At 41.0% G+C, this 24,395-nt stretch overlaps 1 protein-coding gene across 5 annotated transcripts in view; it reads right to left on the bottom strand.

The window, feature by feature from the left end:
* The window catches only part of LOC307216462 (uncharacterized protein), a 96,510-nt gene that overhangs the window by 26,322 nt on the left and 45,793 nt on the right, over positions 1-24,395 (bottom strand). The window contains exon 1 of one of the 5 annotated variants that reach the window (XR_013839089.1): positions 8,051-8,351. The exons of the other annotated variants lie outside the window; for them this stretch is intronic. The gene's annotated coding sequence lies outside the window, so the exon portion shown is untranslated. Of the gene's footprint in view, positions 1-8,050; positions 8,352-24,395 lie in introns of those variants that run through there. 5 annotated transcript variants of the gene reach the window in all.

Raw genomic sequence — 24,395 nt, 5'->3', positions numbered from 1 at the left:
CCACTGTGATAATTAGAACTTAACCAAAACATGTTGGGTTTAGAGGGGGGGTGTTCTGGAATGCTAAGCCCAGATTTTGGCCACTCCTCAAGGAAGCAAGTTTCACAGTTGCTCCCCTCCCACAATCCCCAAGTAGCTTTCCTTCTCAGCAGGCACTATCTGATATTGCTTCAACTTCTCTACTCATCAGTCATCCTAACTCTGGGATGTTACTGCCAAATACAGTCTGCCTCTCCGTGTAGACGCACACACAGATCACAGGCCACCTAACCCCCAAGTCCATTCCTAACTTTTGATTCTGCCAAAAGGCCTTTAAGGTACACTCTTACCTGCTTACCACCCCAATATCACTCCCAACGTCCATCAGGCCCACCCATTCATACGTTCCCTTATCCTTCCCAACCCACCCTTTAACCCAGATATCTGACTCCTGAAATGCCAATACAGTATATCCCTTCCAGGGAGTTACTTCACATGTATCCCCGCCATGCTCCTACACCTACACACACACACACACACACACACAGGCAAGGCTTGACACGTGTCTTGAAACCCTGCTGTCTCCACATGTTGATACTCTTCAATGCTCTTCCTCACACTCCTGTGTTTTGTATCTCCATGGCACTTTTAATAATTGCCAGCTTTAAAAGCCCCCACCCACGCACCTTCACACCTAACTACCTGGAACAGAGGTGTCTCAAGGGAACACAGACTGGGTGTCCACAGCAGGGTCGGGTCCCTGCAAGAGCCCTAGAGCCAGGGGAGGACCACCAACAGTGCTGCCAAAGCAGCCGGAGGGGAGCCGGGGGGGGACCCACTACGGCCAGCCATTGGGAGCCAAGCTGGGTGAAGAAGTGGGTGGGGGCAATGGCCATCAGATGCTCTAAATGCACCCCAGAGAAAAAGGGAAGCAGCACTGGCTGGCTGGCAGTTGAAGCAGGGCACCTCAGAACAAGCTTCCTGGCTCCTCCCTCAGGCCCTGCAATGGAGGCGGAGGGAGGGAGTGGCAGAGGGAGAAGTACATCTCAGGATGGACCGGCCAGCCCAGTGTGGCTGCTCCAAGGCTTGATCGTTTAAGCAGTCCTCTTTTCTAGAGAAGCCCAACTAACAGCAATACAAATCATGAGATTGGAATAGGACCCCCCCCCAAGTTTGTTTAACCCTAAACTCAATTATAGTATCCTTACGAGTAATTTGATTTATTATATTTCTATGCCACTTGTTATTCAAATGAATCCCAAAGAAGCTTACAAACAATAAATAACAATGATATGATAGAACATAATAGAACATCACAAATAAAAAAATTAATCATTCAGAATAACAAATCATCAGTGAGTTACAATCTATAAAACACTGTTAACAAAGCAACAACTAAAAAAATAAACCAAAGAACAAAATTAAAACAAGTCGTATTATACAATTAACAAATCGATACAGAATTTATAATCTATAGAAGCATATTAACAACGTTAAGAAAATAGCAACAGAAATATAAACTAGGCACTGTTAAGATCATACACACATGACCACTGACTTATAGGGTGAACCCTGTAAGAGAACCACCTCACCAGCTGCCTCTACAGGCAGATCAGTACAATAATTTATTATAGGACATATTGAATTAGTGTCATGTACTTGCCTGAACAGGGTAAAAACTTGATGAAGAGAATTTCCTCATTAGTACAAAACTGACTAAGCTAGCACAAGAAATGGGGAAGGAAACAACTGTCAATCTATTTTTAATTCTGAAATAAAATGATAAGATACATGAATACTCCTATACACTAGTCCCTCCTATACTGAAATTTGAAATTTATACTTTCGTGAAATTACATTAGCATGAAACATATAACAGATTTTTTAAAAAGAATTCCCATAGTATTTGACTTGCATTTATATTTTACCTTTCGTTTTCACCAGAAAATCACACATGAAATGGCTTTTTTTTAAAAATGTAAGGTTCCAAAGCATCAGTGCAGGACAAAGGAAGCACTTTCACTTTCACTTTCCCTCTCTCCACTGCAGAGTGAATATACTGTATTTTTCCGTCTATAAGATGACCCCATGTATAAGACAACCCCTATTTTGGGGGATTCAGATTTAAGAAAATGGGGGGAGATACATCCGTGTATAAGACACCCCCTAATTTTTGGCATTATTTTTCAGGGGGGAAATCTAGTCTTATACATGGAAAAATACGGTATTTACTGTGGATATATTTCTTTCACATTTACAAATACTAAGAATTATACAGTGGTACCTCCAGTTGTGGACTGGATCTGTTCCGGAGCTCCAGTCGGATCCTGAGGTTTCCACAACCAGAGGGACCGCTTCTGTGCATGCGTGCAGGGCGGTAGAGCGCTTCTGTGCATGTGCACGTGGCAAAACCCGGAAAAATACTTCCAGGTTTGCCGCATACGTATCCCGTATATGTAACCAGAGGTGAACATAAGTCGAGGTACTACTGTATAATTTATGATTGATTGTATAATTTATTTTTATGCAGCTATTGTGGGATTTATGTGTGAGTCATGAGCACACGTTGATGCATTTGCCTCAACAAAGCTTCTTTAAAGGGAAAAGCATTTGCAATCTTAAGTGATTGTGATATTTATGTTGTTATAAAAAACATTTATAGTTAAATATTTACAGATTTTCAGATAATCTGCAAAGCAGATTTTCAATTTATCCCATTCTTATTTAGTGCCTCATAAGGTGAATATTTATTCTTTAATTTAGTCCAGGTTTTATCTTTATTCAATATTTTTCTTTAACATTTCTGTGCGATCTACTATATTATTACTATAAATGGCACCTTAAACCACCATTATTTCTCCCATTAGTGCTAAACCCCAGCAACAGCAGTAGGATGTCCCACAAAAGGGATGATGGAGAATGGCTTTGTTGATTTGCTACATATCACTGCTATTTTTTTTGTTTGTTTGTTTCTTAATCATAGAAGGGTGGACATGTAAAGTAAAACTTTAACATCTGTTCACAAAACAGCAGGGAATTACTCAGTAGCAGCTGGTCTGCCGTCGCCCCTCCCAGGCATAGTGGGACAGCAAGCAGGGCAGTGTGAAAGTAGATAGAGCCACTTTTTTCTACTGATCCCACCCCTGTGCCCTTAACAGCAGTCTAAAATGCAGGAATTATGCCCACAAAACTATTCATGGCATAACTATATCAAGGGGGCGGAAGAGACATTGTGATAAAGGGGCTTTATTCCTTATAGCATAACACTGCAGCGCTCATCAGCTATTTTTTTTGCATATCAGGCCCGTAGCATACATGGAAATTTTCAATTTCATTGTTCTGCAAGGGACAATGACAATAAAGTTATCCAGTAGCACCTTAAAGACCAACTAAGTTAGTTCTTGGTATGAGCTTTCGTGTGCATGCACACTTCTTCAGATACACTGAAACAGAAGTTTCCAGACCCTTCTATATAGTGAGAAGGTGGGGAGGGGTATTACTCAGAAGGGTGGTGGGAATGGGTGATTGGCAGATAGCTGTGATGAGCCTGTTGACGACTCTTAACGACTGCAATAGGTCTTACAGGAAAAAGCAAGGGGTGAGAAGGTGAAAAATGGCTTTGTCATGTATAATGAGATAAGAATCCAAGGTCTTTGTTCAGACCAGGACTCTCCATGGTTTTAAGTTTGGTGATTCACCAAACTTAAAACCATGGAGAGTCCTGGTCTGAACAAAGACCTTGGATTCTTATCTCATTATACATGACAAAGCCATTTTTCACCTTCTCACCCCTTGCTTTTTCCTGTAAGACCTATTGCAGTCGTTAAGAGTCGTCAACAGGCTCATCACAGCTATCTGCCAATCACCCATTCCCACCACCCTTCTGAGTAATACCCCTCCCCACCTTCTCACTATATAGAAGGGTCTGGAAACTTCTGTTTCAGTGTATCTGAAGAAGTGTGCATGCACACGAAAGCTCATACCAAGAACTAACTTAGTTGGTCTTTAAGGTGCTACTGGAAGGAATTTTTTTTGTTTTGACTATGGCAGACCAACACGGCTACCTATCTGTAATAAAGTTATCGTAATCGGACACTACTATAAAAATAGTGTATGGGCGTATAGACACCACCTTATTCTGTGAACCAACTGACCAACAAACATATCTACAGTACATGCTTCTAGCTACCATCCCAAACATCCGAAATAATCCATTGTATATAGCCAGGCCCTACGTTACAGCCGCATCTGTTCCAACTCTACAGACAGAGACTCTCACCTAAGAGATCTACTGCAAAACTTTTTAGAACTAAAATATCCACCTGATGAAGTTAAATAACAGATCAACAGAACCAGACTGATACCCAGAGAGAACTTGCTGCAAGACAGACCCAAAAAAAGAAAATAACAGACCACTAGTAATCACATACAGCTCCCAAGTTAAAACAGTTCAACGCAGCATCAGAGATCTACAGGTGAAACTCAGAAAATTAGAATATTGTGGAAAAGTTCATTTATTTCAGTAATGCAACTTAAAAGGTGAAACTAATATATGAGATAGACTCATGACATGCAAAGCGAGATATGTCAAGCCTTTATTTATTACAATTGTGATGTTTATGGTGTACAGCTGATGAAACCCCCAAATTAACAATCTCAGAAAAATAGAATATTAAATGAAATCAGCAGAACAAGGACTGCAAATAGAGCAATATTGGACCTCTGAGAAGTAGAAGCATGCACATGTACTCAGTACTTGGTTTGGGCCCCTTTTGCATCAATTACTGCTTCAATGCGGCGTGGCATGGATGCTATCAGCTTGTGGCACTGCTGAGGTGTTATGGAAGACCAGAATGCTTCATTAGCAGCCTTCAGCTCTTCTACATGGCATGGTCTCATGTCTCTCATCTTTCTCTTGGCAATGCCCCATAGATTCTTTATGGGGTTCAGGTCAGGTGGGTTTGCTGGCCAATCAAGCACAGTAATCCCATGGGCATTGAACCAGGTTTTGATACTTTTGGCAGTGTAGGCAGGTGACATAGTCCAATTGGAAAATGAAATCAGCATCCCCATAAAGCTCATCTGTGGAAGGAAGCATGAAGTGCTCCAAAATCTCCTGGTAGACGGCTACGTTGACCCTGGACTTAATGAAGCACAGTGGACCAACACCAGCTGATGACATGGCTCCCCAAATCTCTTTTCTGATGAGAGCAGCTTTTGCATATCACTTGGAAACGAAGGACCCAGAGTCTGGAGGAAGAATGGGGAGGCACACAATGCCAGATGCTTGAAGTCCAATGTGAAGTTTTCACAGTCTGTGTTGATTTGGGGAGCCATGTCATCAGCTGGTGTTGGTCCACTGTGCTTCATTAAGTCCAGGGTCAACGCAGCCGTCTACCAAGAGATTTTGGAGCACTTCATTTTCCTTCCGCAGACGAGCTTTATGGGGATGCTGATTTCATTTTCCAGCAGGACTTTGTCACCTGCCCACAGTGCCAAAAGTACCAAAACCTGGTTCAATGCCCATGGGATTACTGTGCTTGATTGGCCAGCAAACTTGCTTGACCTGAACCCCATAGATAATCTATGGGGCATTGCCAAGAGAAAGATGAGAGACATGAGACCAAGCAATGTAGAAGAGCTGAAGGCTGCTATTGAAGCTTCCTGGTCTTCTATAACACCTCAGCAGTGCCACAAGCTGATAGCATCCATGCCACGCCACATTGAGGCAGTAATTGATGCAAAAGGGGCTCAAACCAAGTACTGAGTACCGTATTTTTCGCCCTATAGGACGCACTTTTCCCCCTCCAAAAATGAAGGGGAAATGCGTGTGCGTCCTATGGGGCGAATGCAGGCTTTCGCTGAAGCCTGGAGAGCGAGAGGGGTCAGTGCGCACCGACCCCTCTCGCTCTCCAGGCTTCAGGAGAGCCGCAGCGCCAGTCCCACAAGGTCGGGGGACAGCGGGGAGGCGGAACGCCGCCATCCCGCTGTCTCCCAATGTGGTTTGGAGGCTGAAGGCGGGGAGACGCGTGCTTCTCCCGGCCGCCAGCCCCGCAAGCTCCGGGGACCGCGGCGAGGCGCCGCGCATCTTCCCCCTGTCCCCGGACCTGATCTGCAGGCGGGCGGCGGGGAGAAGAGCGCTTTTCCCCGCTGCCGGCCCCACAAGCGCCTGGGGGGGGGGAAATAAATTTTTTTTCTTTGTTTCCCCCCAAAAAAACTTGGTGCGTCCTATGGGCCGGTGCGTCCTATGGGGCGAAAAATACGGTACATGTGCATGCTTCTACTTCTCAGAGGTCCAATATTGCTCTATTTGCAGTCCTTGTTCTGCTGATTTCATTTAATATTCTAATTTTCTGAGATTGTTAATTTGGGGTTTTCATCAGCTGTACACCATAAACATCACAATTGTAACAAATAAAGGCTTGACATATCCTGCTTTGCATGTCATGAGTCTATCTCATATATTAGTTTCACCTTTTAAGTTGAATTACTGAAATAAATGAACTTTTCCACAATATTCAAATTTTTCGAGTTTCACCTGTACAACCTCTCCTAGACAATGACAGTTCTCTTTCTCAAGCTCTGGGAGGAAGACCTTTCATTGCCTACAGACAGCCATCCAATCTTAAACAACTCCTCACCCACAATAATACAACAACCAGACTTAACATGGACACTGGTGCCAGCCTGCAATAAACCCAGATGCCAACTCTGCTGCCAAAAACACTCAGACAACACCATTACTGGCCCCAACAACATCAAACATACCATCTCAGGACTATTTAATTGATCATCTTCTAACATTGTGTATGCCATCAAATGCCAACAGTGCCCTTCAGCTCTCTATATTGGACAAACAGGCCAAACCCTACGCCTAAGGATAAATGGACATAAATCTGACATCAGGATTACAAGACAGAGAAACCAGTAGGAGAACACTTCAATCTCCCAGGACATTCTATACAAGATCTCAGAGTAGCTGTCATATTACAAAAGAATTTCAGAAATAAACTGGAAAGAGAAGTTGCTGAATTGCAACTTATTATTAAACTTAAAACCATGGAGAGACCTGGTCTGAATAGAGACATTGGATTCTTATACCATTATACATGATAAAGCTATTTTTAGCCATCTCATCCCTTGCTTTTTCCTGTAAGACCAATTGCAGTCTAACAGTCATCAACAGGTTTACCACAACTATCAGCCAATCACCCATTCCCACCACCCTTCTGAGTAATACCCCTCCCCTCCTTCTCACTATACGTATATAAGGGTCTGGTGACTTCTGTTTCAGTGTATCTGAAGGTGTAAATGCACATGAAAGCTCATACCAATAACAAACTTAGTTGGTCTCTAAGGTGCTACTACTTGAAGGATTTTTTTTTATTTTGTTTCGACTACAGCAGACCAACACAGCACCTAACTGTAACTTACCAATCCTATACGCACATGTATTATACCCAAGTACAAAATTAAGTCTTGAGAAGAGATCCTGAGATTCCTGTTAGTTTGTCCCCAAACAGAAGCATGCTGGAAATGAAAAAGGTTCTACTTTATTTCCTCCCTGGAAAGTTGTGTAGAGATTTAGAAAATTCTGCAGCTAGTTCTATATGATTCCTTTTACAATGTTCTGATCAGTGTACTGAGACCAGCACAGAGCTCAATTGCCTTCCTAGAAGTTACTGGTGAATAGTGACAAAGGGTATACTCAGAATATTATGCTGAGGGACAGCTGGTCAAGTGCAGTGGTGGGAACCTCAGTTGGGGGGGGATGTGGCCCCCAAGGCCACTCTAATCTGGCCCTCAGAAATTTCCCCAGGCCACCTGCTCCCCTCAGGCCACACTTCCCACTAGCCCTCCTTTGCCTCCTAAGTGTTTCTGCCTGGCTAAAATGTGTCCTTGAACTCAAATAATGCCTCTTGGTGCTGTTGTGTAACCAGCCAATAAAGGCTTATCAAGGGGAAAGCAAGTTGTTGTTTTTTTAAATGCCTGGACATATTAGTCATGCTAAGCACACACACCCTTTCCACTTTTGTAGCTTTGTTTGAGGAAAAATAAATAAATAACTCACCCACTGAGGTGATTTTCTCCCCTGATGCTGGGCTCCACTTCACTCCAGTTTCTCCAGGTCCCTTCTATTTTTCTCTCACATATGCAAACAAATATTCTGCCAGCAAGGCCATAACATACATATATTTGCAGTCGGCTCCCCACCCAGAGACATGCAACCTCCTCTCTAGAAAATGGCCGCTCTAACCCTAACAAAGTCGAAGAAAAGTACTGCAGCTGGGTTGGTTGGGGGAGTTAATTAGAACCGCCCTGTTAGAAAATGCTGCAATTCAATTGGCTGGAGGCACAGATGAGGCTGGCCCTTTCTGTGTGCTACACGGCTGTGTTCTGAAGACCTCCAGACACGCTAATGGGGTGCAGTTATACTATCTAGAATAGATACATGTTCAGTCCAAACAGTACAGTAGGTAGAATTTCTCTGTGACGAAACGTAGCTTTTCTCAAATTTTGTTCAGAGTTCTGCTAAGGGGCATTCCCCAAAGAAATAAATAAATGTAATGGTATATGGTAGGCAAACATGCACAATGTATGATTTCCATTGAGCTGCGCTCATGGGAATTAAATGCAGTATTCAAGCGGCGGTCCTGGGCCTCCCTCCCGCTACTTTGCTTTCCTAGCTTCCCAACACCGCGTGTTGCTACAGGTTACCAAGACGGGAAAGGGCACGGGAGTGGGCACCTTAGTGCAATGCAGACACAGCAGCTCCTCGCTGCCTCGCCCATCCCCCTCCTCGGTCACTAGTAGAGATGTGAGTCGTGTGAAGCAAGATAAGCAGCGGCACCCTGCCCGCGCGGCACTGCTAGTGGGCTAAGTACTTGTCAAGGGAATCCCTCTTCTGCCCCTTAGCACCTTCCTTTGAGCTGCAGCCTGTCAGCAAGAGTTAAATATGATGCTCCTTTAATGCTGATGGAGAGATAAGAACTCTCTCTGATAAGAGCCAAAGCCCTTAAGGATGACAAACAAAGGCTTCTCCCGTCAGAGGAGATCAGGAGATCAGCAGCAAAGTTTTTCAAAGTCTCAAAGTTGCTGCTTTTAAAAGTTGCTGCTCTGGCTGGCTCTCCCTTGCTTCCTCTACCAATAATCAATCTCTCTCCCTTTAAAAAAATGTTTAAAAATAATTTGCTGCAAGGATGCCAGCAAAGCTTTGTTTAAAGTGTAGGGTTCTGCTACTGCAAAAAAGTTTTTTTTTTTTCAAAATAATATTTATTACTTTTAAAAGGAAAAAAGACAGAAGTGAAAAAACAAAAGAGAAAAAAAAACAATACAATACAATATATAAACAATACAAAACACAACGTAAACACATTAAAATAAACACATTAAACTAAACTAAACCAAACCCACTCCCTAACCCTAACCCTAAACAAAACAAAACAAAACAAAACAAAAACTGTTTAAAAAAACAAAACATCCCCCCTTTTCGATACTCTTTCTTTCATTCCCTTGTTTCCTCAACCTCCTCTCACCTCCCTTTTTGTATTCCACTTCTACTAGTTATTTCAGCAAATCCTTTCCATCTTTCTCTATTCTCTATCATATTATAAATAACATATTTTTTATAACCTTATTTTAACATTAAAACTAAAATACTTATATATATTTTTTTAAAATATATTTATTTATTTTTCCAAAAACAAAAGAGACATCAAAACAGCACAAAACAGCAAAAAAAGTACACCAAAAAAGGAAAAAAAAGAAAAAGTTAAAAACAAAAACTCCAGTTTTCAAACTCATGTTTACAAAACTTTCTTTCTTGACCTCCTCACGTCTCCTTTTTTGTGTTCCTCTTTGTCCAATCAGATACAGCAAATCCTTACCCTTCTTCAAAACTCATTTCTGATTATTGTAATCACTTCTATTATGTCTCCAATCTTTCCTCCTTATAATTAAACACCTTTAACATATTGTTTGCTTTGACATAATATAACCTTGTTTTTTCACCCTTTTTCTATTACATTTTTTACATATTTTTTAACACTGTACCACTGATGCCATATTATTTCATATCCAACATAATTTTAGCATTCGTACACTTTACAGTGTTTCTGCAGATAGTTCTTAAACTTCTTCCAGTCCTCTTCCACCACTTCTTCTCCCAGGTCTCGGATTCTGCCAGTCATTTCTGCCAATTCCATGTAGTCTATTACTTACATCTGCCATTCTTCCAAGGTGGGCAAATCTTGTGTCTTCCAGTACTTTGCAATGAGTATTCTTGCTGCTGTTGTCGCATACATAAAAAATGTTCTATCTTTCTTTAACACCAATTGGCCGACTATGCCCAAGAGAAAGGCCTCTGGTTTCTTAGGGAAGGTATATTAAAAAAACTAAAATACTTATATATGCTTAACTCCTTATAACATTTTTTTTTTTTATAAATATTTATTAGCATTTCAATAATACACATAGACACACACAAAAAAAGAAAAAATAACAAAAAGTACAGAAATTTAAAAAAAAAACAATTAAAAACATTTCTGCTAAATCCATAAATTATCAATCCACCATTTTTCTATCACTCATTAATTTTGCGATATTTCTATATATAAACTTTAAATTTTCCAATCTTCTTCCATCAACTCCTCTCCCTGGTTTCGGATTCTGCCAGTCCTTTCCATCAATTCCATATAGTCCATCAACCTGGAGATCTTATGTCCGAGGCTCTTAACTCTTTTCCAGGTCCCTTCTGCAGATCTTCTTCATATTCTTTAATGCTAGAGAGCAAATCTCGAGAGAACTCCATCCTAACAATACTTTTATTCCTTCTGGACAGTTCAGCAAAATTTCCATAGTTGAAGCTAGGGTCTATACAGTGTTTCAGGACATATTTCAAGATTCCTCCAAATCCAAAGGCCCCCAAAACTTCAATCTCCTCCACATCCAAGTCCATGTCCCAAAAGTCAATTAATCCCTGGATAGAGGGATCTTTCCAACTTTCCTTCTTCAGTCCAAGCCGGGATCCAATCCTCAAAATCTGGCTTTTTCTAGATTCAATCATAAAAGGCCTCAATTTATAGTCCTCAATTTGCTTCTGTAGAACTAAGGATCCCGCTTGTGTTATTTTAGGTTCAAAAACAGCGACTTTATCCTTTTCTTCCACCATTTGTTCTGCCAAAGTAGGTTCCTGTGCCAGGTCCTGAATTATTTCTGTGTTGGTGCTCGCTTTTGTCTCAAATTAGTCACTTTCTGTTCCAAATTATCAATTTTAAAAGTCATGTCATCCGTCTTTTTATGAAGCTCTTCCAGCAAATAGTTTATCTTACATAATGCAGTCACAATAACTTCTCCTATCAACATTTTGAATGGTCCAAGGTCAATCTCTGGTTCTCAGAATCCTTATCTTGCAGCTGGAGACCTCCCAGTTACACTCCTATAACAATTTCAAAGGCTCCCTCTAGAGGGAAACAGTCTCCACTTGTATCAGTTCTTTCAAGCACAACTCAAGCAATAAACATAGTTTCGATTTTCAGTTACTTTTTCCTCCATTTTAAATGCAGAAGAGGACAATGGAAACAGTATCTTCCTCTTATTTTAGCTAGCTGTCAAATCCGTTCTGTCAATAAACTTTCCCCAAACGTCATCTGGCAGCCCGTTCCCAGGTTCAGAGCTGTGGTAATTTGATTTTCCCTTCACTCCTGCAGGCTTACTAAGTTCAAAATTTTCCCCCTCTTCACCTGCTTCCAAGGGGGTTTTTGTATTTTTAACCGATGAAGATTTAATCCTTTGTCAAAAGCTTTCAAAGACTTTAGCTTGCAATGTCTTTGCTTCAGTCTATTTACAAAAGCGGAAGGCAGACTTCCTGTTTATGACCTTCCCGCTTCGGCGCCAAATTAAGGTACTTAAAGATCCAATTTTCCGTTCTACTCACGGGTAATTGTTTAAAATCCAATTGTCCACAGGAAAAAGTCAGCGCTCTCCAGCAACAGCAATGCGGCTTCACTCCATGAAAGAAGCAGTCAATTCAAAGCACCGCGCCACTCACCCCACGTCGCTCTGGATCCCCAAATCAGGGTTTCCCCGCGAGTAGGGGAGGCGCAAAAGGTGCCAGCCGAATCCCAGGTTCACAAGCTTCTCCCGCTTGTGATTTCAATGGGTCTCCGCCTTCACCGTGGTGGTCAGACCCTGTTTTTCACGGAGTAAGTTACTCCCGATCGGAGGAGCTCAGCCATTGCCGGAGGCGCCAACCCGGAAGTCTGCAAAAAAAAAAAGTTTTTAAACTAGGTAGGGAGGTAAGGAATTGTTGAAGTGTGGCTGTGATTATTCTCCTCCTGACACAGGGGCAGGACCTAGCAAGACAGTGATTGTTCATTAGATGCATATGAGGGTGCCCACTTCCAGCTAAGCCATTCAAGAGACTGAAAATGGACTGGTTGTCTCCTGCTATGAAGGGTAGGACTCAAACCAATGGCTTCAGGTTACAAGAACGGAGATTCCAACTAAACATCAGAAAGAACTTTCTGATAGTAAGAGCAGTTCAACAGTGGAACAGTGGTCGTGGACTCTCCATCACTGGAGGTTATTAAGCAGAGATTGGATGGCCATCTGTCATGGATGCTTTAGCTGATATTCCTGCATTGCAGGGGGTTAGACTAGATGACTCGGGGTCCCTTCCAACACTACAATTCTATGATTCTATGACTCCCAAGTCACACTGAGTGATTTGATGAAGGGGGACAGAGATACCATATATTGGCTGAGAGCTGGCAGGTAAGGCAGCTTCTTTGTAATGAAAGCACCAGGTGAGCCTCCCTGAGAAGGGCATTCCACAAATGCGGAGCCACCATAGAAAAGGCCTGTTCTTCTCGCTTTTAAGATTTTGGAGTTCCAGGATTTTTTGAAGGACTAAATTCAGTTGTAGAAAGAGATGAGCTGGTGTTTGCCACTTTTCTACTTCGAAAGACAGCAGTAGGGAAGGACTGTGTAGGGTACTGCTGCGTAGGGTACTGCAGTGTACAAATTTTATAAAATAAGTGAGTGAGTGAGTGAATGAATGAATGAATGAATGAATGAATACATCATCTACAGAAAGGGGCACAGTCTCTACCATTTCCAGGGAGATACGGGGGAAGACTCTGGCAGGGGGAGTGGAAAATCTCTGCCAGTCAGTGTAGCTAAAGAGTGTGACCTGTGACCTTCCAGATATTGTTGGACTATAACTCTCATCAGGCTAATGGGAGTTGAAAACCAACAATATCTGGAGGGTTATGGGTCCCTCATTCCTGGTGCAGAGACAATACTGAGCTGAATGGACCAATGGTCTGACTCGATAGAAGGCAGCTTCCCATGTTCCTATGAATGAAGAGGCATTAGAGTTCTTCTGTACAGTAGACATAATATAAATTAAACAATGCAAAATTAACTAAAAACTTTATAAAAGTGCACAAAATTGCAAGAGCATGGGGCAAGTTCTGCAATCCTACGCACAGATACCTGAGCACATGTCCCATTGCACTCAGTGGCATTTACTGCTGAGTTACACTATCTGTGGCTCATTAACTATAATGTCAAAGGCACAACCACTATCGCAAACAAAAGCCTATAGCTTCCAACACTTAACAACAAACACAACTGAGGCTTATTTTATCAGTGTGATATACTATGATTTGAATGCCAGGAAAATGCAGCATCCCTGAATTCTCCTTTGAGAGAATACAAGCAGCAAGCTGTACACTGCTCTACAAAAAAGTATGCAAAACCCCCCAATTACACAGGATAGGGACATACATTCAGGATCTTTTAATGTGGATTAGTTAACAATTTCACCATCCTGTTTTACAAGATTGGGGTGGTTGAACAAGGTAAAAGGGTGGATTGATTCCTATCCTTTCAGTGCATGCTCTTGGGATTCTAATTCATTCTAGTAATTGTAACTAATGAGGATGTAGGAATTTTATCCAGATTCATTACAGTGAAGTAAAATGATATGATGATGTGTAGGTCGCATTGGTCTCTTCTCTATCCCATAATATGGCAATGTTGTGTTTTAAATCCAGCGACTCTCAAATTACCAGATATATTTTATTCAGTATTCTTGAGTCTGTCCAATTAAGCTAGACTCTGGTGGGCCTGGGATTTATGTCAGTCTCCTTCTGGTTTTATCCAGAGCATCCATCAGCCTGCAGACCCACCACATACGTTATATCATGCAAGGCCATGGCACAGCGGAGTACACTGAGGCATTCAGGTGATCTTTAATAAAAACTGCTGAGCAGCTCAGCTAATTGAAATAGCCAGGCAATTGCTATTGTCCATTCAGCTGCAAACAGAACAAGAGGAAGTATTATGCCTGTAAGTTACTGGCCAGAATTCAAGTTATTGTCTGATGGATTTTCCATTTGCAACTAAGAATGTGTTTGTTGTTTCATTTAATGAAACACGTTGCGTTACAATAGGCAGCATTTGTGAAGGTAGTGTTCTAAGCATTTTCTGTTATTGTAGTCTATAGGCCTGCCCATTCCTTCCTCCTAATTGTGACTGAACACCCTAAAAATGGCATGCAAACCTGGAAGATTCACTTAGAAACAGGTCCAGAGCCAAAAAATCAGGGATACTGGTGTGTGTGTGTGTGTGTGTGTGTGTGTGTGTGTGTGTGTGTGTAGAGCTCCTGGCAGTCAGGGTGTTGCATACTTTACAGTTTGTGTAATCCTGTTCAGGCTGGTCCATTAGGGCAAATGGGGTGTTGCCCCCCAACCTCAATCTGCCTTCAGCCAGCCGCCACCTGCCTACCTTCCTACTTACAACCATTCCAGAGCGTGGCACTGGCTGTCAGCTTCATCCTCCTTAGTCTGAGTGTTGCCCTTGTAGAATTTAGCAGGGAAGAGGATGGAGGCAAAACTAGAATGTGTTGGCTCTGCCTTTATTGACTCTGGCTTCACCTACTGTTTGGGCTCATTGGTCTTCTGCCTCACTAGTTCCCATGGCCACCAACCACCATACGGCACTGGCACTTTACTGCTGCTCTCTATGTTCTGTGGCCACACACGGGGCTATGTCCAAAATAGTAAGGAATACAGGAAATATACCCACCTTCCTAGGAGGTGTGAGTGTCTGTGGACACACAAATGAGGTATATAAGCTATTTGAGGAAGAGCTGTTACCCAAATTTTGTTGGGGAACTATAGCTATGAATACTTTGAAAAAAGAAGAAATTATAATCAACAATATCCTTGGATTGTTGCATTTTTGTCTGGCTCTTTTTGTTGTGACCAGTTAGTCAATACAGAGCAGCTGCATTCTGTCTCCCTCCCTATTTATTTCTCCAAAAAAAGAGACACTTGTTTGATTGTTCTTCACATCTGACTGCACACGTACCATCCAGCTGCTCCTCAGGCATGGCAGGAGGAATCCAAATGGAATTGGCCATACCTCCCACCTGCCTCCATCTTATCAAACTTCTCTTGAGAAAGGGTATGTGTTGTCTGTGAGAATTCAAGGGATAGGAGGGAGCTGGAAGTCTGAGGTCAAGATTTGCCATTCTCTCTTAGTTGATGCTTGTTGATATCCCTGTCCATGAGCTCTCTGTGTGCAACAGTGAAATGTTAGCAATCTGCCTTGCTGGGCTGTTGTAGAATAAGTGAGAAGAAAATAATTGTCATCTACACTGAGCCTTGGCTACAGGTCCAGCAATCAATCTACTTACATAAATGTCCATGTCTCCCTCAGCTACAATGGCTAATAAATACTCCATTCTGACAACTGTATTGAAGATGAGGGTTCCCCCCCCCCCGGGAAATAATAAACTACTGCATTCTGACTGCCATGCAGCCGTCTTGACCTCATTTATTAGACTACCCATTGACCTTTCACTATAGCTTAGCCAGACCTATCAAAGGAGCACACACATTCAGGAAAATGGGCAAAATTAATTCTTTGTGCAAATCCCCTGGAAATACTCTTCTGATAATGTCGCTATTTTATTAGGCAATTGAATGTTACTTTTAAACTCTTTTTTTAGTCACTCAGCAGAGTGTTTTTAGAAGGGCCTCTCATTTTTGGCACTGCAGTTTTGGGTCACCTTGTTTGTGAAATCTAAAAGACGCAAAGCACAATTTATACGCACATGGTAAGAGCGCTTTCACACACAGTGGAAATCATTTTCCTGGGCATGGTTGAGTGCTTGTCTCATCAAGTGTGTAGATTGTCCAAAAATTGTGGCTCAAAGTTACTGCAAAATTACCTTATGGTTACTTTTCCATTTGGCAATTATCACATGAATCACAATACTGTAAATGAGCAGGAATCAACAACGCAAGTACAAGCCCATTTTCGTAAGTGTTTTTTGCATCTAATAAAAAAGGCAATTGAACGTTCTTTCATCTTAGGTAATGTTGGGTTTGTTTGAAATGTGAACATTATACAGAGGTCTTACTGGTTTATGCAGGCAAAGCATTTTGCTCAAGATTGGTTAGCACCACTAGAGCTGTGGGGAGAATATTGGACAGGACTCGCCAAGGATCCCCTTCAGCGGAAGCCTTGAACAAGGGCTTCTGCTTTTGCTATGGGGAACCCCCACTCCCACCTCTACAAGCCCTGAATTTGGCTCTGGGCAGGTCTGAAGAACTCCCAAAACAGCACATGGTGGGGAAAGAGGGGGGATTGTTCTATCTGGCAAGCTGAAATGCTTGCACAGACAACAAGTTCATAATAGAGTGGCATTGAATTCCACCCATTCATTATGTTTATTTTGCATGTGTTTGCATGAGTATACGGTATAGGCAAACATCAGCAATTCTCATCCTCTAGGGAGACCTGCTTGAGCGATTTACCATCAACAGCTATTTAAGTTGAAGTCGGGCACCCATTATCTTTAAAATATTTATATTTCAGCAGAAACAAACAGCTTTACTGTAAAGGCAATGTAAGCCCATCAAGGTATTAAACTTACAACTCCAAAATGAACAGAAGGAAAATTGCTTTGCCATCCCATACCTAGAAATTTTGCTTTTATGAGAAGAGTGTCATTTATATTTTTCATTCAAGGAGGACACATAATGTAAAGAACTAACATATTGGGCTGTGATAATGTGAAGTTCTCATACCAGGAAGAGCAAGATCTGCCATATTCTGCAAAGCTAACCAGAATCTGGAAGCTGCAATTACTGAAATGTGAAATGATAGAGGGTTAAGCGCAGTTATCTTCTTGTACCAAGTGGACAAACACAAATTCAGATGGTTGCTACCTTTGAAGGTGACCTGGAAATTACAACTAATCCAGAATGCAGCAGCTAGACTGGTGACTGGGGGCGGCCGCCGAGACCACATAACACTGGTCTTGGAAGACCTACATTGGCTCCCAGTACGTTTCCGAGCACAATTCAAAGTGTTGGTGTTGACCTTTAAAACCCTAAATGGCCTCGGCCCAGTATACCTGAAGGAGCTTCTCCACCCCATCATTCTGCCTGGACGGTGAAGTCCAGCGCTGAGGGCCTTCTGGCGGTTCCCTCATTGCGAGAAGCAAAGCTACAGGGAACCAGGCAGAGGGCCTTCTCGGTAGTGGCACCCACCCTGTGGAACGCTCTCCCATCAGATGTCAGAGAGATAAACAACTACAGTACCTGACATTCAGAAGACATCTTAAGGCAGCCCTGTTCAGGGAACTTTTTATTTTTTTATTTTTTAAAAAATAATATTTATTAAAGTTTCAAAAAAAGTTACAGAAATGAGAAAGAAAAAAAATATAAAAAATACAGAAAAATAAAAAACAATTGAAAACATTTCAATTTTTCCATGTCTTGTCTTTCATTTACTTGTTTCCCTGACCTCTTCACACCTCCCCTTTTTGTATTCTAATTCAATTAGCAATTTCAGCAAATCCTTTCCATCTTTACTTTTATCTTAATAATTCATCTTAATACGTTGTGACTTTACATTCTCACCTATTCATAATCCGATTTTTCTTATTTCTATAACATTACTGCTAAACCACAAAACTTCATTCCAGCATCCTTCTAACATTCCTTAATTTTACAATGTTTCTGTAAATAATCTTTAAATTTCTTCCAATCTTCTTCTACTGACTCTTCTCCCTGGTCTCGGATTCTGCCAGTCATTTCCGCCAATTCCATGTACTCCATCACCTTCATCTGCCATTCTTCCCTGGTGGGTAGATCTTGTGTCTTCCAGTACTTTGCGATGAGTATTCTTGCTGCTGTTGTTGCATACATAAAAAAAATTCTGTCCTTCTTTGGCACCAATTGGCCGACCATGCCCAGAAGAAAGGCCTCTGGTTTCTTCAGGAAGGTATATTTAAATACCTTTTTCATTTCGTTATAAATCATCTCCCAGAAAGCCTTAATCCTTGGGCACGTCCACCAAAGGTGAAAGAATGTACCTTCAAACTCTTTGCATTTCCAGCATTTATTATCAGGCAAATGATATATTTTTGCAAGCTTGACCGGTGTCATGTACCACCTGTATATCATTTTCATAATATTCTCTCTTAAGGCATTACATGCCGTAAACTTCATACCAGTGGTCCATAACTGTTCCCAGTCAGCCAGCATAATGTTGTGACCCACATCTTGTGCCCATTTAATCATAGCAGATTTCACCGTTTCATCCTGAGTATTCCATTTCAACAGCAAGTTATACATTCTTGACAGAATCTTAGTTTTGGGATCTAACAGTTCTGTTTCCAATTTTGATTTTTCCACCTGGAAGCCAATTTTCTTGTCCACGTTGTATGCCTCCATTATTTGATAATAATGAAGCCAATCTCACACTTTGTTTCTTAATTTTTCAAAGCTCTGCAATTTTAATTTATCTCCCTCTTGTTCTAAAATTTCCCAATATTTCGGCCATTTGGCCTCCATATTGAGCTTTTTCTGAGCCTTCGCTTCCATCGGTGACAACCACCTTGGGGTTTTATTTTCAAATAAGTCCTTATATCTTGTCCAGACATTAAACAATGCTTTCCTGACAATTGTTCAGGGAACTTTTTAATGTGTGACATTTTAGTGTATTTTTGGTCTTTGTGGAAGCCGCCCAGAGTGGCTGGGGAAACCCAGCCAGATGGGCAGGGTACAAATAAATAATAATAATAATAATAATAATAATAATAATAATAATAATAATAATAATTACTTATATTTTGCATCTGATCACCCTATTCTCCACAGATCTCTCCCTAACATTTTGTCATCTTCCTTCTATAGCTAAACTTAATGTAAATAGAACATTATATTAGATTTTATTAAAGTTTTAAAATTACAATAGTAGCGTGTATCTTGCCAATATAGTATGACAAATATCAGAAAACTGGGTTGTGACCCATTCTTTCATGGGCACTCCTATATTTAAGGAAAGAGTTCAGTGAGCTTTTTCTCTTCTAAAAGTTAAATAAGCTAGCTTTCTCTGTCCTCACCCAGCTTGGCACATGTGGATCACAACATGCTGGCCATGTAGAAAGAGAGACTGGCGTAGTGCTTAAATTACAGAGAATGGTGCATCCTATTCTATTCTTTGCCACTCCCTGCTGTTTCTAGAAGACTGTGAAGTGGGCCATAAAGTTGGGTGCAGTCAGGAAGTGGGGTGTGTACATTTCCATAAAGGCCTATAAGAAACTGCTGGATTTGTATGTGACTGTCCCTTGGGGTGATTCACAGTACTTCAGCCAACAGCCTTTTCACATATGAACCTTTTGGATTGACTCTGCTCACCCAGGCTGACTGTTGGGTCCTTCTAGGCAGGAAGATGTACGGTATGTTCCAGCTGAGGCTTGCTCTAGCAACAAAGTCTTCCCAAGCTCTGGCAAGGTTCTGTATTCTTGGTTATTATTCAATTCGGCCTTCTGATTAGTCATGCTGTCCTGACTTAGTATCTCTTAACATCTCACCAGTAAATGCTAACATTTGCCATATTTCTGACATTTCTATATTGTTTCCAGAATAAGATCACTAATACACACTTGATTTCTTAACTAATGTTGGCCCTTGTAAAACAAATGAACAGCTATTATCATTCTAATTTAGGGTTGCTATATTTTGAAGAGCAAAAAAAGAGGACACATTTGCTGACTTCTACTTTTAACTATGGATCTCTATGATGGCTCTCATTATGGAAAAAGAGGACGTGTCCGGAAAAAGAGGACATATGGCAACCCTATTAATTATCTGAGACATCTATTACAGCTACTCACCTAATAGTATGCTATCCCCCCTATACACACACACTTTAGAAAAAACAACAATTTACAATGTGTTTACTGAGGCTTGTAGAGATATTCCCCCAAAGTATTTGAAAATAGAGTTTCCTTCCAGCAAACACTGAGAATGAGGCCACAATGCATGATGCACGCCTGTCCCTTAGAAACCCAAGATTATTTGTTCTCCAACTGTTCTAAAGGTAATTAAGGAACATTGCATGTTCCTCAATTAATGATTCCTCATTCAGTGGGGGGATCTTTGATAATAATTTGTTTTAATCAGGGTAGAGACTGTGAAACGGGGGGTGGAATCCTCTAAACAATTCAGTGAAGAGGAACAAGGAATTTTTAATCAAGCAGAAAAGCTCTAAAAGGTTTGAGGGACACATCCATCATAAATTAAGCTTCCTGTTTGTTTCTTTATTCAGATCCCATAAAACAGCATGATAATAATCTTCAAAGGCCATTTTATCAACTGGAGGTAAAGTTTGTGGAAGGTGTGAATGATAAAAAACCAGAAGTGGAGTTCAATAAATGATACACATTCTTGAAACCTCCTTTTTCAGTGTATCCCAGTTCAGTCCTATGAACCATCTCTGAATGCTATTCTGTGTAGAGAATGGAGAGCCTAATCCTTAAAGTTTACATGTTTGATTTCTTAGCAGTTTCATCCTTTCGTTCCACTGTAGGATGTAGATAAGAGAAAGGTGAGGTACTGTTAAGGTTCAACACACTACATGTGTTTGGCAAGTGCAGATCAGAGACTGAGCCTTTTCTGTCATGGTACCCAATTTACAGAACACACTCCTCAGTAGCAGTTGCATGACACCACCATTACTCTATTATCTTTTTAGTGTTATGTTAGCTATAGAACAAGGTCAGGGGAGTCTTTGGCCTTCCAGATACTGTTCAACTACAATTCCCATCTTTAATAATTGGACATGCTGGCTAGTGTTGATGGGAGTTGTAGTTCAGTAATATCTTGAGAGGCAAAGTTTCCCCACCTGTGCTCTAAAACAAGCCCTAGAACATCACCTCTAGGCTTCCATGGCAGACAAATTGATGTGGAAATTACTTGCTGAAAGTAAAAAAGGTTGAACCGCTTTAAATTTAAATTGTGTGACTTTGCCACACAAAGGGCAAGCCCTAGAAGGACACAATTGGATAGGAGAGGTCCATGAAGTTTTTAGAGCAACTGTAACTCATGAAGGGAAACAAGATAATTTTTTGCTTAAAGGTAATCTAGGAGTGAAAAGTGGGAAATAATATGAATCAATCTTAACCCCTTTCTGCCTGTGGAAGCTTTAGTTGAGATTCCTGCATTGCAGGGGGTTGGATAAATGGCCATTGGGGTCCCTTCCAACTCTACAATTCTCTGATTCTATATGCCTTTTACCCTGAGGTACTCTGGCACTTCCCACACTCCCCTGAACTACCTTTCCATTTTATTCAAGCTGTGTGTTGGGTCTTTACTGGGAATTTCACTCAATGCCCCCTTTATCTCCACTGCCACCAAAGATAACCCTTATTGGAACACTTCATCCCTAAAGTAGCCAAGGATAAGGTATGTGGTGTAATACAACTGATTTATTAAAAAATAAACACAGTTTTTAACATAACTCTGTACATAAGCATATGGTTTCAAAGATTCCGGTTTCTTATTTATTACCTTATTGCAGTCATAACAGTGGCTACCATACGGCTGTTCCTATAATACTAATCAACCCTGCTTCCCTTCCACCACTGTCACACTCCACTCTCCACACTCCACTCTATCTTCTGAACTCCTGACGCAGGCTGACCCTCAACTCTCTCACTACTCACCTTCAAACTCTCAGCCATTCATTACCTACCTCTCATGCTCTCCCCATCTCACATTACCATAATTCTGCTATTATACTTGCCATAATAACAGTATACCTTAACTACTTTAGTATATGTGTATATATAATATTATATACAAACACCAGAACATCATAGGGTTCTCTATAAAGATCTGTATTTTTAAAATGCTGCAATATTTTTTTTGTTTGTTGAGAAAAATTGTCCCAGTACATGACTTGGCATTTATTCAAGGGTCACCATTTTCTGTCCTTGGGGAATATATGCTCTGATCTTACAGGGCACTTATCCATCCAGCTCAGAGCAATTTAAGAATTGGGGAGGGGGGGAGAGACATTCCAACCACTCTGTTCTTTGTCTATCTTGTTATTGCACAAAACAGCACGTTTTTATTTGCTGCAGTCTCAGAGAAAGGAGAACATCACAGCTAGTATTAGGACCAGACACTTCCTTTAATCGTGATTTTTCTGATGTGCTGTTGCATTTTCCTGAATGCTGTATTGTGCTACTCTGGCACAAAATGCATGACAATGCTTTGTGACAGAAGCAAGGCGAATGAAAGGTTTCTTTTTTGTACTTCACTTTTTTACCTGTTCTGCCTCATCTCCTCAAATCTTACAATTCTGACAGGCGCTAATACCTGCCAGTTATTAATCATGTTACATGACCTCCTGGCCTCTTAGTGTAATTAGCTGTGTGACCTATTGCTCTGCCATCTCAGAATAAGTACCAGCATTGTAGGTTGCTTTTCATAAATTTCATTTGTTTGGACCCTTCTGTAGCCAAAGTTGTTCGTCTTTTATTTTTATTTTTTTGTCAAAAAAGATTATGTTCTTTCTACCTCCTGTAAATATTTGTAAAGAGTTTCTGACATTCCCTTAATCAATATTTTAACATGTTAACTCCAGAGGGCAATATGAGCTGACATGTATCCTCAGCTATTTCCACGAGGGAAAATGTCAGTTCCTGCAGATCTGGAGACTTGACTAGGAGCTGACAACTTTTCAGCCAGCCCTTAGCAGCTGTGCCTTTAACACCAGCTTGATTTACAGCAGTTTGGAATCTTGTGCACAGTTCTGGTTTCCACATCTCAAAAAAAGGACATCAAAGACCTGGAAAAGAGGTGTAAAAAAGCGGGTGGGTGGGGGAACCAAAATGATCAAGAGGTTTGGTCTCTTTCCATACAATGAAAGACTACAGTGGGGGCTTTTTAGTTTAGGTTACTTAAAGGAAGACATGGCTGAGGTTTATAACAGTATGCACAGTGTGGAGAAAATGGATAGAGAAAAATGTTTCATCCTCTCTCATAATACAGGAAATTTGAGTTGCTCATAAAATAAGCAGTAGATTCAACACATGCCACATCAAAAAGTATGTCTTCACACAAAGCATATTTAATCTGTGAACTTCATAGACAAAAAATGTGTGGTGACTTAAAAGGGGATTAGACAGATTCATGGTGGATATGTCTTAAGTTATGAAAGATACCCTCCATTTTCGTAGGCCAGATACTTCTGAATACCAGTTCCTGAAGACATAGAAGGTGGTGGTGGGGGGGGAGAGAGTTAGTCATCATTTCTTGTGTATGGGATTTCCAGAGGTGTCTGGGTAGATACTATTGGAAACAAGATGGGCCCTTTTTCTGATCCAGCAGGGCTCTCCATGGGCTATTAATTAGCAAAATATCATGTTTAGCTTCATGTGAAACACCTCACCTATTAATTTATGCATACAAAACAGTTGTATTATATACAGCTGCAGGGCATCTGAGTTCTGCTTCCAGTCTGCCAACTTTTTTTTTTACAGGGCTTTTATGCTTTTAACTGTTGTTTGACAAAGAGATGCAGGCAATGGGGACACGGGTCACCTGCAAAATATTTTGCTTGTCACATCACAATTAAAGGTACACCAGCCTTTCATAGCTCTCTTATAGGAGCTTGCATCAACTCTTCTTCAGGTCAGAACTGATCCTGAGCTTAAAGCTGAAACTAGGCTTGATTTACAGCTGTCATAAAACTGTCATTAAAAATTTGCATGTAGATGAAAAGTACATGTTGAGCAAATGAGAAAACATCTTGGGGGAAAATATCCGTAGATGTTGTTAAGCAACAAGTCTGGATTTAAATTATAGCATTTGAACTGGTGCCATCAATTTCCAAAATAGGTTGGCAGCAAATTAATTAAATAACTGCGGTCTGTCTATAATTCTGCATGAAACTGTGACGAGATGGAGCTTTGTACAGACAATTCCCCAAATGGAGGAGTGGGACATTTGCTGCACGTTTTAGATTTGCCAAAACTTTACAGAAATCTTAATATTTAGGTTTAGTCATGGAATCCCATACAACAGTTTGTGTTTAATGGT

Source organism: Podarcis cretensis (genome assembly GCF_951804945.1).
Source record: "Podarcis cretensis genome assembly, chromosome: 5".
Lineage (NCBI taxonomy): Eukaryota > Metazoa > Chordata > Lepidosauria > Squamata > Lacertidae > Podarcis > Podarcis cretensis.
Note: the sequence above shows the minus strand (reverse complement) of the source record. Positions and strands in the feature narration are given on the sequence as shown.